Below are 14,753 nucleotides of genomic sequence, written 5' to 3' on the forward strand. Positions count from 1 at the left end.
TTCCTGGGCTTGTTGAAACAGCACTCTGATCTCTGCCTTCATCTTTACATGACCTTCTCTTTGTGTGCATGTCTACCTTTAAATTTTCCCTTTTTATAAGGACACCAATTGTATTATATTAGGGTCTAGCCTCATGACTTCATTTAACTTGCTTACCTGTTTAAAGAGCCTATCTCCAAGTAAAGCAACCTTCTGAGGTACCGGGTGTTAGGACTCCAACATATGAATTTTGGGGGACACCATTCTTCCCATAACAGTGATGAACATGAGAAGTTCTGTGTTAGAGATGTTAGTGATGTTAGTTAGATGTTCCTCTAATACCTCCAAATGAATATGTACAGGAGTCAGCTGATAGTATTGGTCTGTACCTCAGTAGTTAAGTCCAAGTTATACAAATACTATGAAGAGCAAAATCTAATACTGAGAGTGGTTTATTATGTCAAAGGCTACTATCAGATTAAATAAAATAAAACTAAAAAGTGTCACTTGGTCTTGGTAAGATGGAACTGACTGGTGACTGTAATGAAAGTATTTTTCTGCAGAATGGCGGGGTAGTATACAGACCACAAAGTGGTGGCAGAGTCTTTTTTTAATTAATTTTTTTAATTGGAATATAGTTTATTTACAATGTTGTGTTAGTTTCTGCTGTACAGGAAAGTGAATCAGTTATACATATATACATATATCCACTCTTTTCTAGATTCTTTTCTCATATACCTCATTACAAAGTATTGCGTGGAGTTCCCTGTGCTGTACAGTAGGTTATTATTAGTTATCTATTTTATATATAGTAGTGTGTATATGTCAATCCCAATCTCCCAATTTATCCCTCCCCCGCTTCCTCCTTGGTAACTATAAGTTTGCTTTCTACATCTATGACTCTATTTCTGTTTTGTACCATTATTTTAGATTCCACATATAGGCGATATCATATGATATTTGTCTTTCTCTGTCTGATCTACTTCACCCAGTATGACAGTCTCGAGGTCCATTCCTGTCACTCTTATGTGGGAAAACTCATGGTGTCATCAACTTACCACTTAGAGGCTGAGACATTAGATCAAAGAACCCAGAGAACTCTAAGTCAAGAACCAGATAAGATTTTTTTAAGGTAGTCTAACCCAGATTTCTCTCTTTCAACTTAAATTTACACATTCAATTCATACAAAATGAGTTGCCCTCAGCCCTATATTCTACCCAGTTCAAGTTGTACATACTCTATGAATTATCTCCTGACTAAAGTAACACATATTAATTTCCTTTTTCTTCAGTTGTTATTATCCAGCATCATTTTTAAATTATCTGAAGCCAAAATGATTATAACATTTAAAAATATTGGTAATATATATTACATTTGTTATTATACAATGTATGTGACAATATAAATGCACATATATAAAAATAGATATAGGTATACAGATAGTATAAATTTCTTCCTTTCTAACTAATTGAAATGTGAATTTGAAGATAGTTTTGTAGTTTTGTGACCAATGACACATGGCTCTGTGCCAGACACTGAATGCTGCATCGAAACATTGATTAATTTGATAATTGAGAAAACGGATAACAAAATCTTTCATTAAAACACACATTTATTTTACATTAATGAAGTGTTTATTTTGTCATTTTTGAGGGAAATAGAAGATGTTTCTTTTCAATTAAAGACAACTGTCAGCTAACTTGGTAGCGTTTATAAAATTATGAACTAATCAAATGACTATTTACAGATTCCCACCATAAATGCACTCATCTTACATTTACTGAGTTCCTACTCTGTGACAGACATAGTGCTAGTGGTATAATTAGATGCTAAACAAGACTGACAAGACCCTGCCATACTGCAGCTTGCATTTGTGGGAGAGTGACAGATAATACAATAAACAAGTGATTCAATCATGTCTAATGGAAGTGGAGGCTCCTTTAGATTCAGCAGTACACACTGAACCTCAAGAAACATGCCAAACTAAGAGCCAGAGGAGGAATATTCCAGTTGTGGAAAAGGACAAACAAAGCCCCTAAGACATAAATATCATGTTGTATTAACAGTAATTCTCAGATTTTAGCATAGGTCAAAATCACATGTATTGTATAATTGAAGTTTGCTAAGAGAGTAGAAGTTAAATGCTCTCATACACACACAAAAAGGTAAATATATGAGGTGATGGATGTGTTCATTAACTCACTGGGGGGAATCCTTTCACAGTGTTTAAGTAATATCAAATCATCACACTGTATACTTTAAATACTTTTAAGAATCAAAACATGACTGGAGGAAGGTCATTATTTTCCTTGGAACTGGAAACCAGGTAGAGAATATGGTACAAGATGATGCTAGGTGTGGTGGTGGAATTAAGTTAAAAGTTCATCCATTTATTTTCTATTTTCTCAGTAGAGTATGATGTAAGGCTATCAGCTAAGAGATGAAAGAGATGAAGTTTGAAATTATTATCTTGTAAATTAAACAGGTGAAATTAATTTGGAATCTATAGGATTTCATGGCAGTGTTGAGCATTTGAAACATGGAATCATGAATTTAAATTGAAATTTGAATTGAACTGAAGCCAGTATTCGACTTACTCAACAATGTCAAATATTGAAATGAAGGCTCAGAGAGGAGGTTAATTGGTTTAAATCAGAGTAAGGGTTTTGCTTATATAGTAGAACAGAGGCAATGAAAGGAAAAGGAGTTGAAATATTTGGAAGGGAACATTATAGCTTTATGCTATGGAACATAAGTTGGCAAGGTAAGAAATGATGGCTAAAATAAATAATTAGTACTAAATGAGAGGTCAATGGATGAAGCTATTTATCAGCAGTTGAACAATTATCACAGTTTAAGTACAGAGTCAGTGAGCTGGAATATCAAATATACATGTGATAAATATATATTGTCCAAATAATTATATGATTTGTTTCAAAATTATTTCACCCTCTCTCAAAGTTCTACTGAAATGTGCCTGACTGCATTTCCAGTACAGCATATAAACCATGATGTGGGGACACGGGTCTTGGGGAGAGAATAGTGCTAAAGAGAGAAAAACAGAGAAGAAAGAAAAACAAATAAGAAAAGGAAGACATTTCTTTTTTAGCATTATTTTATTCATAAAAGTTTATTTTATAAATTCATATTAAATATACATTAACTATTTTAACTACTCTCAAATAAATATTTTATCACTTTCCCTAATGTGGCAGGACAAGTAATTAATATATAGTATAAATATATCTGTACATTATTTAGCTTTTAATATGTATATAATTAAGTTGAAAAGTTAACTGTGCTCATTCATTAGATAATACAAATTATAATCACCTTGATGGCCTTCTTTCTTGCCTCTCTTAAATTCTAAGATAGAAGGTCCTCTTGGACTTTATTAACTGTAGTTTCTGAAAAAGCTTACATACCAATAATACAAGGGTGGTGAATAAATGCTGTCAAGCCATGATTGTAAGTACTTTGAACCACTAAAAATTATACTGTGGTAGTGCAATTATTTACAAGGAAATATTGTCAAATGTATTGTTGAAAGACAAAAAGTTTGAAAAACGTAGCTGAAGTACAATTTTAATTTTTTAACATTTGAATTTATTACAGTGTATGAACATACTTATATAGGGAATAATTTGGATACACACATATATAATTAACAGTTATTAGCTCTAAGTAATGTAATATTAATTTATTACTATGCTTTTCTTCTGAATTTTTTTCTCTAACAAACATGTATTACTCAAATAATTTTGCAAGTTTATTTTTAAATCTTAAAAAAAAAAAAAGTGTTTGAGACACAGCCTGGTTCTTCTCAAAAGGTACTATTTTCCTCACTTCACTTTGATCTCTATATTTTAGATTGGATACTTTACACTTCAAGCCACACTAATACACAGATGTTATAGCCATATTAAATACTACTATACAATTAAAAATATTAAATATACTTGAATATTTCTCTATTAAGGAGAGAAAATATTTCTCATGGGAAATACTCTTGTGTATGACTCTTTTTCATTACATAATTCTTGATCAGCTACTGAAATTATCTTTTCTGTTCCCCTTTCTGAAAGTTGAAAATAAATCACAATCACTGAGAAAAAAATAACAGGTTATCTGAAAGGATTATTTTATTTATTGGGAAAAAACAAACAAACAAACAAAAACTTCTATTGCTCACAAAACATTAACATAGTCCATTCTGGTAAACTCTACCATATAAGTAAAATTTCCTTTTACTCTGTTATTCTTTTCTTTTTCACTTTACTGAATATTTTCTGTTCTTTTTCTTTCATTTTTCTGATTGTAAACTGTTGTCATTCCATTTTCTCACTAAACTGGCACCTTAGATTTTTATTTTATAGAAATCTATGATCATCTTTTATCTTTTTAATTGCTTAATACCAAATTAAGCTTACGTGATTTGTTTTAGACAACATGTTTCAATGTCCAATTTTTAGTCATTGACTTTCCTACCTTGACTCACAAGATAAGCCAAAAAGTTTGATTCCCCAAAACCATCCACGTAGTGCTTGTGGCAATATTTTTAATTAAAAATTGCAGCTACTGAATGTAGAGATTTTTAAAAAAGCAATGTAGTTTTTTTTTTTAAACCAACTATATAGGAAGTGCAAATGTACATAAAAATCACCATTTTTTCATAAAAGTTTATTTTATAAATCCATATTCACTTAGATTTATTATTCCAACCTAGATCTGCCCTAACTAGCATGACTTAGGCATAAAACTTCTCCCTCCTTTTCCTCAAATGTTCTCTGTTATCAACAATTTCATCACTCCAAGAAGCTTATGAATATATTAACTCACAGAATAATATCTTCCTTAAGAGAAAATTCCAGTGATAATAAAAATTATGTTATCTATCATTATTTATCAATCAATGAGAACAACAGTAAATGAGCTGGCTATATTTAATTTTTTAAAACTTGGTATCTCACACATTTGAGTTTGTCTAATTTTAAATTTTAGCAACTTTTAGTTAAAATATTCTTTACAAAGTAAGATATGTGATTATTAGTGAAGAGTGTGAGATGAAGTTGGGGATTTACATCTCATAGCAAACAAGCAAGCGACAGTGTCTTTATGGCACCAGTCAGTGATTTATCTCTCCTTGTCAGGTTGCCACCATATCCAACATCAAATAATTATCATTTCCAGTTATTTGGAGAATTAAACTTGGCTTAGCTTCTTTCTTCACATTGGCATATTCAAAATGGAGGTCAGCAAATTCTTCTGTGTGTACAAGCTGGATAGTAAATATTTCAGACTTTGCAGACCATGTGGACATTTTTTGCAACTACTCAATTCTGCCATTTTTGGGCTAAAACAGCCAGGGAAAATATGAAACAAGTAAGTTGTGTTCCAATAAAATTTTATTTACAAAAGCAGGTGACAATTCCACTACTGGATCATGATGGTGTAGACTCACTTTTCCCTGCTTCTACTTACAACTAAATGCCCCAGAAATAATTCAACAGACAATGGTAAAAGTATTTTGAAAGTTGGAAAGAAGGATGGGCTAAGAATATTAATCCTTAAGGAACAAAGAAAGTATTTAGTTCCTTGGGTTTTATTTTTATTTCCCAAGTACGTTGGACTGGTCACTGGAGAGTTCTATAACTTGAAACCATCAACTGGAATAAAAATAAATAAATAAACCCAAATATACTTTCTCTGCTCAAAGGACCAGGAAAGGCAAAGGCCAATGTTTATTCCATGTCTAAGATATTTGTTGGTTAATTCACTTGCAGCAGCAGCATCAAAGCCTTAGTGTCCTGAACCACCCCGGCTCCAAACCTTGGGCACCAGTGACCAAGCAGATCTACCCACAGGGAAAGGAGCAGAGGAGACCTGTGTGTCTTGACCTTTTACCTAGTAGCATAAGGACACTCAAACCTAGTCTATCTCTTCCCTGCTACACCCACTACTCCCCACCACCTCTGCCAAAACATACACAGAAGATTTCCCCACCAACAATAGGCAACATTGGAAAGAAGCTTCTGTCCCTGAAGGAGGCACTGATAGGGTTTATGCAGGAGTCTCAGTAGCAATTGAAGAAAGAAGCATGGTAGAATAGTATTATAAGACCTCTGAAAATTAAACAGTCGTGGGAAATACAGCCCACAAAAGAAGATCAGAATCTATCTGCTAATCTTGCATAGAATAGAATCAAATACCTCCTGACATAATAATCAAAATGTCCATGATGAAACAAAAAGTCACTCATCATATCCAGAACCAAAAAAAACACAATTTGAATGAGGGAAGACAATCAACTGATGCCAATGCTGAGATGAACCAGATGTTGGAATTACCTGATCATGACTTAAATAGCATTACAATAAATATTTAAAACAAATAAAATGATTTTAAAAATCTCAGGAAAGATGTAGAGGTTTAAAAATGACTAAAAGAAAATGATAGACCTGAAAAATACAACTGAAATAAAATCTTACTGGATGAATGTGACAGTAGAGTGGAGATGTAAAGGATAAAATCAGTGATTTAAAGACAGATCAATAGAATTTACTTACTCTAAACAACAGAGAGAATAGATTTTTAAAAACTATATATGGGATATATATATAGGAATATATGGAAAAATAGAAAAAGATGTAACATTCATATCATTAGAGTGTCAGAAGGAGAGAAAATAGGAATAAAAAACTTTTTAAAAACTAGGTGAAACTTCCCAAATTTGGTGGAAGACATATACTTACTACATGTTCAATAAGCTTAGCAATGTTAAGTTGGATAAGCTTAAAAATTCTCACCAAAATACATCATAATTAAACTTATTAATATTAAGATAAAAAAAACTTGTAAATATCCAGAAAGAAATAATACATTACCTACGGAGGAACACAAGGCAGCAGATGTATCATCTAAAATAATTGAGGCCAGAAGAAACAGAACAACATTTTCAAATGCTGAAAGAAGAGCCATCAATTCAGAATTATATATCCTGAGAAAATCTCCTTCAATAATGAATTAAAAATAAAGAAAATTTGTTGCAAGCAGAACTGTCATTTAAAAATAGCTATAGGAAACTCTCTAAAGAGAAAAGAAAGGATAACCAAAGAAGTGTAGGACCTTCACAAAAGAAAGAAACATATCAGAATGGGTAAAAAATAGAAATAAAACATAACAGGCAATTTTTCAAATAATGAGTTTCTTTAATCATATTTTATGGTGGGAGCAAAAAACTTAATATGTTCTGATATGATGCTCAATGTAGGTATAAGAAACAAACACTAGTTATAAAGCAGAAACTAACACACTATTGTAAAACAATTATACTCCAATAAAGATGTTAAAAAAAGAAACAAACACTTATCATAATTATATTTAAAAGTCAAGAGAGTAAAGGGAACTAAATGAAAGTAAGTTTTCTACATTAATACAAATAGATTGTGACAAACAACTTATGCATATAGTAATATGTAGAAATATTACTAAGAAACTACAGAGCAATATACTAAAAATTAAAATAGAATTCTACAAAAAAGTTCAAGTAACCAATAGGATAACAAGATATAAGAAAGAAAAGAAGCAGAGGAAACATACACAAAATAAATAATAAAATGACAGACTTAAAACCTAACAAACCAATAATTATTTTAAATGTAAATGGTCTAAATACACCAATGAAAAAAAAAAAAAAACAGAGATTTGGATTAAAAAACACACAAGACAAACTATATGTTGTCTAAGAGAATCTCACGTCAAACATAACAACATAGATTAGTTGAAAGTAAAAGGACAACTAAACATACATGTAGCACACATTTTAAGAAAACAGGACTGGCTACATTAATATAAAATAAATACACTTCAGAGCAAAAAGAATTATAAGGAATATCATATAATGATAAAAGAATCAGTGCACGAAGAAGACATAATGATCCTGAGTGTGCACTAAATAATAGATCTGCAAAATGCATCAGAAAATACTACTAGAAACAAAATAGGGAATACACAAATCAGCAATTATAGTTAGTACTTCAAAACCTACTCTTTGGGGTTAATAGAACTACTACATAGAATCTCAGGAAGGATGTAGAATTCAACAACACCATCAGCTAAAGAGATCTAGTTGACATTTATAGAACACTCCACCCAACAATGGCAGAATACACATTTTTTTAAGGGCCTTTAAAATATTCAACAAGATAGATAATACTTGTCAGAAAAAAAACTATAAAAATTTAAAAGAATTAAAATTATACACAGTATGTTCCCAGACCATAATGGATCAAACTGGAAACTGATAACAGAAAGACAATAGGAAAATCTCCAAACACTTGAAAATAAAGCACACGTATGATTGACCCATGGGACAAAGAAAGAATCTCAAAGTAACTTTAAAAATACATAGAACTAAATGAAAATAAAAACACATCATAAGAAAGTATATGGAATGCCGCTAAAACAGTATTGAGAGGGAAATTTATAGCACTAAATGCTTGCATTAGAAATTAGAAAAAAATTCAGTAATCTACCTCTCTACCTCAAGAAACTAGAAAAAAAAAGAGCAAAATAAACCTAAGAAAACAAAGGAAGGAAGCAAATCATAAAGAGCAGAAATCAATGTAATTGAAAACAGAAAAAAAGAAAAAATAGAAAACACTAATGAGAGGAAAATCTGGTTCTTTGAAAATATGTTTTTAAATTGATAAAATTCTAGTAAAACTGACAAAAATAAGAGAAAAATCATAAATTACCTGTTTCAAAAATGAAACAGAAGATATCACAATAGATCCTGCTGCTTTAAAAGGATAATAAATGATTAAAACAAATAATTTGACACATCTATTCAACAGCTCAGGAAAACAGATTAACTCATCAAAAACTCAAGCTACAAACTTTAAGCCAAAATGAAACGCAACAAATAACCTGAGTAGTCATGTAACCATTAAAAAAAAATATAATGTCCAATTAAAAAGCTACTGATGAAAGAAATAAAAGACAACAAAAGCAGGTGGAGAGATATACCATGTTCTTGGATTGGAAGAATCAATATTGTGAAAATGAGTATACTACCGAAAGCAATCTACAGATTCAATGCAATCCCTACCAAATTGCCAATGGCATTTTTCACAGAACTGGAACAAAAAGTTTTTACAATTTGTATGGAAACACAAAAGACCCCGAATAGCCAAAACATCTTGAGAAAGAAAAACGGAGCTGGAGGATTCAGCCTCCCTGACTTCAGGCTATATATGACAAAGCTACAGTAATCAAGACAGGGGGGGTCTGGGCAAGATGGCAGAAGAGTAACACGCGGAGATCACCTTCCTTCCCACAGATACATTAGAAATACATCTACACGTGGAACTGCTCCTACAGAACACCCACTGAATGCTGGCAGAAGACGTCAGACCTCCCAAAAGGCAAGAAACTCCCCACGTATTTGGGTAGGGCAAAAGAAATAACAGAGACAAAAGAATAGGGACGGGACCTGCAACAGTGGGAGGGAGCTGTGAAGGAGGAAAGGTTTCCATGCACTAGGAAGCCCCTTCGCAGGCAAAGACTGCGGGTGGTGGAGGGGGGAAGCTTCAGAGCCACGGAGGAAAGCGCAGCCACAGGGGTGCAGAGGGCAAAGTGGAGAGATTCCCGCACAGAGGCTCAGAGCCAAGCAGCACTCACCAGCCCAAGAGGCTTATCTCTTCACCCGCCAGGGCGGGCGGGGGCTGGGAGCTGAGGCTTGGGCTTCGGTCAGATCGCAGGGAGAGGACTGGGGCTGGCTGCATGAACACAGCCTGAAGGGGTTAGCGCACCACAGCTATCTGGGAGGGAGTCCAGGAAAAAGTCTTCAGCTGCCGAAGAGGCAAGAGACTTTTTCTTGCCTCTTTGTTTTGCGGTGCGCAAGGAAAGGGGATTCAGAGCGCCTCCTAAATGAGCTCGAAGTAGGCGTGAGCCACGGCTATCAGCGCGGACCCCAGAGATGGGCATGAGACACTAAGGCTGCTGCTACCACCACCAAGAAGCCTGTGTGTGAGCACAGGTCACTATGCACACCGTCCCTCCTGGGAGCTTGTGCAGCCCGCCATGGCCAGGTTCCTGTAATCCAAGGACAGCTTACCCGGCAGAACGCACGGCACGCCTCAGGCTGCTGCAACGGCACGCCGGCCTCTGCCGCGGCAGGCTCGCCCCGCATCCTTACCCCTCCATCCCCACTGCCTGAGTGAGCCAGAGCCCCGAAGCAGCTGCTCTTTAACACCGTCCTGTGTGAGCGAAGAACAAATGCCCTCAGGCGACCTACAGGCAGAGGTGGGTCCAAATCCAAAGCTGAAACCCTGGAGCTGTACAAACAAAGAAGAGAAAGGGAAATTTCTCCCAGCAGCCTCAGAAGCAGCGGATTAAATCTCCACAAACAACTTGATATAGCTGCATCTGTTGAATACCTGAATAGACAACGAATCATCCCAAATTCAGGAGGTGGACTTTGGGAGCAGGATATATTTTTTCCCCTTTTCCTTTTTTTGTGAGTGTATATGTGTATGCTTCTGGGTGAGATTTTGTCTGTATAGCTTTGCTTTCACCATTTCTCCTAGGGTTTGGTATGTCTTTTTTTTTTTTTTACTTAAAAATTTTTTATTCTAAATAAATGTTTTCTTAATAATTTTTTCCTTATTATCTATTATTAAAAATTTAAAAAAAAATTTTTCTTAATAAGTTTTTTCATATTTTTATTTTAAAAAATTAAAAATTTTTTTTCTTAAAAAAATTTTTTCTTAATATTATTTGTCTTATTTTTTATTATAAAAAATTAATAAATTTATTTTAAAAAATTAAAAAAAATTTTCTTAATAAATTCTTTCTTAATAATTTTTTCCTTAATTTTTATTATAATAGCTATATTTTATTTTATTTTATTTTATCCTCTTTCTTTCTTTCTTTCTATTTTTTCTCCCTTTTATTCTGAGCCATGTGGATGAAAGGCTCTTGGTGCTCCAGCCAGGCATCAGGGCTGTGCCTCTGAGGTGGGAGAGACAACTTCAGGACACTGGTCCATAAGAGAACTCCCAGCTCCATGGAATACCAAATGGCGAAAATTTCTCAGAGATCTCCATCTCAACATCAAGACCCAGCTTCACTCAACGACCAGCAAACTACAGTGCTGGACACCCTATGCCAAACAACTAGCAAGACAGGAACACAGCCCCATCCATTAGCAGAGAGGCTGCCTAACATCATAATAAGGCCACAGACACCACAAAACACACCACCAGACGTGGATGTGCCCACCAGAAAGACAAGATCCAGCCTCATCCACCAGAACACAGGCACTAGTCCCCTCCACCAGGAAGCCTACACAACCCACTGAACCAACCTTAGCCACTGGGGACAGACACCAAAAACAATGGGAACTACGAATCTACAGGTTGCAAAAAGGAGAACCCAAACACAGTAAGATAAGCAAAATGAGAAGACAGAAAAACACACAGCAGATGAAGGACCAGGGTCAAAACACAACAGACGTAACAAATGAAGAGGAAATAGGCAGTCTACCTGAAAAAGAATTCAGAATAATGATACTAAAGATGATCCAAAATCTTGGAAATAGAATAGACAAAATGCAAGAAACATTTAACAAGGACGTAGAAGAACTAAAGAGGAACCAAGCAACGATGAAAAACACAATAAGTGAAATTAACCGTACTCTAGACAGGATCAATAGCAGAATAACTGAGGCAGAAGAACGGATAAGTGACCTGGAAGATAAAATAGTGGAAATAACTACTGCAGAGCAGAATAAAGAAAAAAAGAATGAAAAGAACTGAGGACAGTCTCAGAGACCTCTGGGACAACATTAAATGCAACAACATTTGAATTATAGGGGTCCCAGAAGAAGAAGAGAAAAATAAAGGGACTGAGAAAATATTTGAAGAGATTATAGTTGAAAACTTCCCTAATATGGGGAAGGAAATAGTTAATCAAGTCCAGGAAACACAGAGAGTCCCATACAGGATAAATCCAAGGAGAAACACGCCAAGACACATATTAATCAAACTATCAAAAATTAAATATAAAGAAAACATATTAAAAGCAGCAAGGGAAAAACAACAAATAACACACAAGGGAATCACCATAAGGTTAACAGCTGATCTTTCAGCAGAAACTCTGCAAGCCAGAAAGGAGTGGCAGGATATACTTAAAGTGATGAAGGAGAAAAACCTACAACCAAGATTACTCTAACCAGCAAGAATGTCATTCAGATTTGATGGAGAAATAAACCTGTTTTACAACAAATGCGAAAGGAACTTCTCTAGGCAAGAAACACAAGAGAAGGAAAACACCTACAATAACAAACCCAAAACATTTAAGAAAATGGGAATAGGAACATACATATTGATAATTACCTTTAAATGTAAATGGAATAAATGCTCCCACCAAAAGACACAGACTGGCTGAATGGATACAAAAACAAGACCCATATATATGTTGTTTACAAGAGACCCACTTCAGACCTAGGGACACATACAGACTGAAAGTGAGGGGATGGAAAAAGATATTCCATGCAAATGGAAATCAAAAGAAAGCTGGAGTAGCAATTCTCATATCAGACAAAATAGACTTTAAAATAAAGACTATTACAAGAGACAAAGAAGGACACTATATAATGATCAAGGGATCGATCCAAGAGGAAGGTATAACAATTGTAAATATTTATGCACCCAACATAGGAGCACCTCAATACATAAGGCAAATACTAACAGCCATAAAAGGGGAAATCGACAGTAACACAATCATAGTAGGGGACTTTAACACCCCACTTTCACCAATAGACAGATCATCCAAAATGAAAATAAATAAGGAAACACAAGCTTTAAAGGATACATTAAACAAGATGGACTTAATTGATATTTATAGGACATTCCACCCAAAAACAACAGAATACACATTTTTCTCAAGTGCTCATGGAATATTCTCCAGGATAGAGCATATCTTGGGTCACAAATCAAGCCTTGGCAAATATAAGAAAATTGAAATCGTATCAAGTATCTTTTCCGACCACAACGCTATGAGACTAGATATCAATTACAGGAAAAGATGTGTAAAAAATACAAACACATGGAGGCTACACAATACACTACTTAATAACGAAGTGATCACTGAAGAAATCAAAGGGGAAATCAAAAAAGTACCTAGAAACAAATGACAATGGAGACACGACAACCCAAAACCTATGGGATGCAGCAAAAGTGGTTCTAAGAGGGAAGTTTATAGCAATACAAGCCTACCTCAAGAAACAGGAAACATCTCGAATAAACAACCTAACCTTGCACCTAAATCAATTAGAGAAAGAAGAACAAAAAAACCCCAAAGATAGCAGAAGGAAAGAAATCAGAAAGATCAGCTCAGAAATAAATGAAAAAGAAATGAAGGAGACAATAGCAAAGATCAGTAAAACTAAAAGCTGTTTCTTAGAGAAGATAAACAAAATTGATAAACCATTAGCCATATTCATCAAGAGAAAAAGGCAGAAGACTCAAATCAATAGAATTAGAAATGAAAAAGGAGAAGTAGTCACTGACACTGCAGAAATACAAACGATCATGAGAGATTACTACAAGCAACTCTATGTCAGTAAAATGGACAACCTGGAAGAAATGGACAGATTCTTAGAAATGCACAACCTGCCGAGACTGAACCAGAAAGAAATAGAAAATATGAACAGACCAATCACAAGCACTGAAATTGAAACTGTGATTAAAAATCTTCCAACAAACAAAAGCCCAGGACCAGATGGCTTCACAGGCGAATTCTATCAAACGTTTAGTGAAGAGCTAACACCTCTCCTTCTCAAACTCTTCCAAAATATTGCAGAGGGAGGAACACTCCCCAACTCATTCTACGAGGCCACCATCACCCTGATACCAAAACCAGACAGAGATGTCACAAAGAAAAAAAACTACAGGCCAATATCACTGATGAACATAGATGCAAAAATCCTCAACAAAATACTAGCAAACAGAATCCAACAGCACATTAAAAGGATCATACACCATGATCAAGTGGGGTTTATTCCAGGAATGCAAGGATTCTTCAATATATGCAAATCAATCAACGTGATACATCATATTAACAAACTGAAGGAGAAAAACCATATGATCATCTCAATAGATGCAGAGAAAGCTTTCGACAAAATTCAACACCCATTTATGATAAAAGCCCTGCAGAAAGTAGTATAAAGGGAACTTTCCTCAACATAATAAAGGCTATATATGACAAACCCACAGCCAACATTGTCCTCTATGGTGGAAAACTGAAACCATTTCCACGAAGATCAGGAAAAAGACAAGGTTGCCCACTCTCTCCACTATTATTCAACATGGTTTTGGAAGTGTTAGCCACAGCAATCAGAGAAGAGAAAGAAATAAAAGGAATCCAAATCGTAAAAGAAGAAGTAAAGGTGACACTGTTTGCCGATGACATGATACTATACATAGAGAATCCTAAAGATGCTACCAGAAAACTACTAGAGCTAATCAATGAATTTGGTAAAGTAGCAGGATACAAAATTAATGCACAGAAATCTCTTGCATTTCTATACACTAATGATGAAAAATCTGAAAGTGAAATTAAGAAAACACTCCCGTTTACCATTGCAACAAAAAGAATAAAATATCTAGGAATAAACCTACCTAAGGAGACAAAAGACCTGTATGCAGAAAATTATAAGACACTGATGAAAGAAATTAAAGATGATCCAAATAGATGGAGAGATATACCA

Source organism: Balaenoptera ricei, chromosome 18, assembly GCF_028023285.1.
Source record: "Balaenoptera ricei isolate mBalRic1 chromosome 18, mBalRic1.hap2, whole genome shotgun sequence".
Lineage (NCBI taxonomy): Eukaryota > Metazoa > Chordata > Mammalia > Artiodactyla > Balaenopteridae > Balaenoptera > Balaenoptera ricei.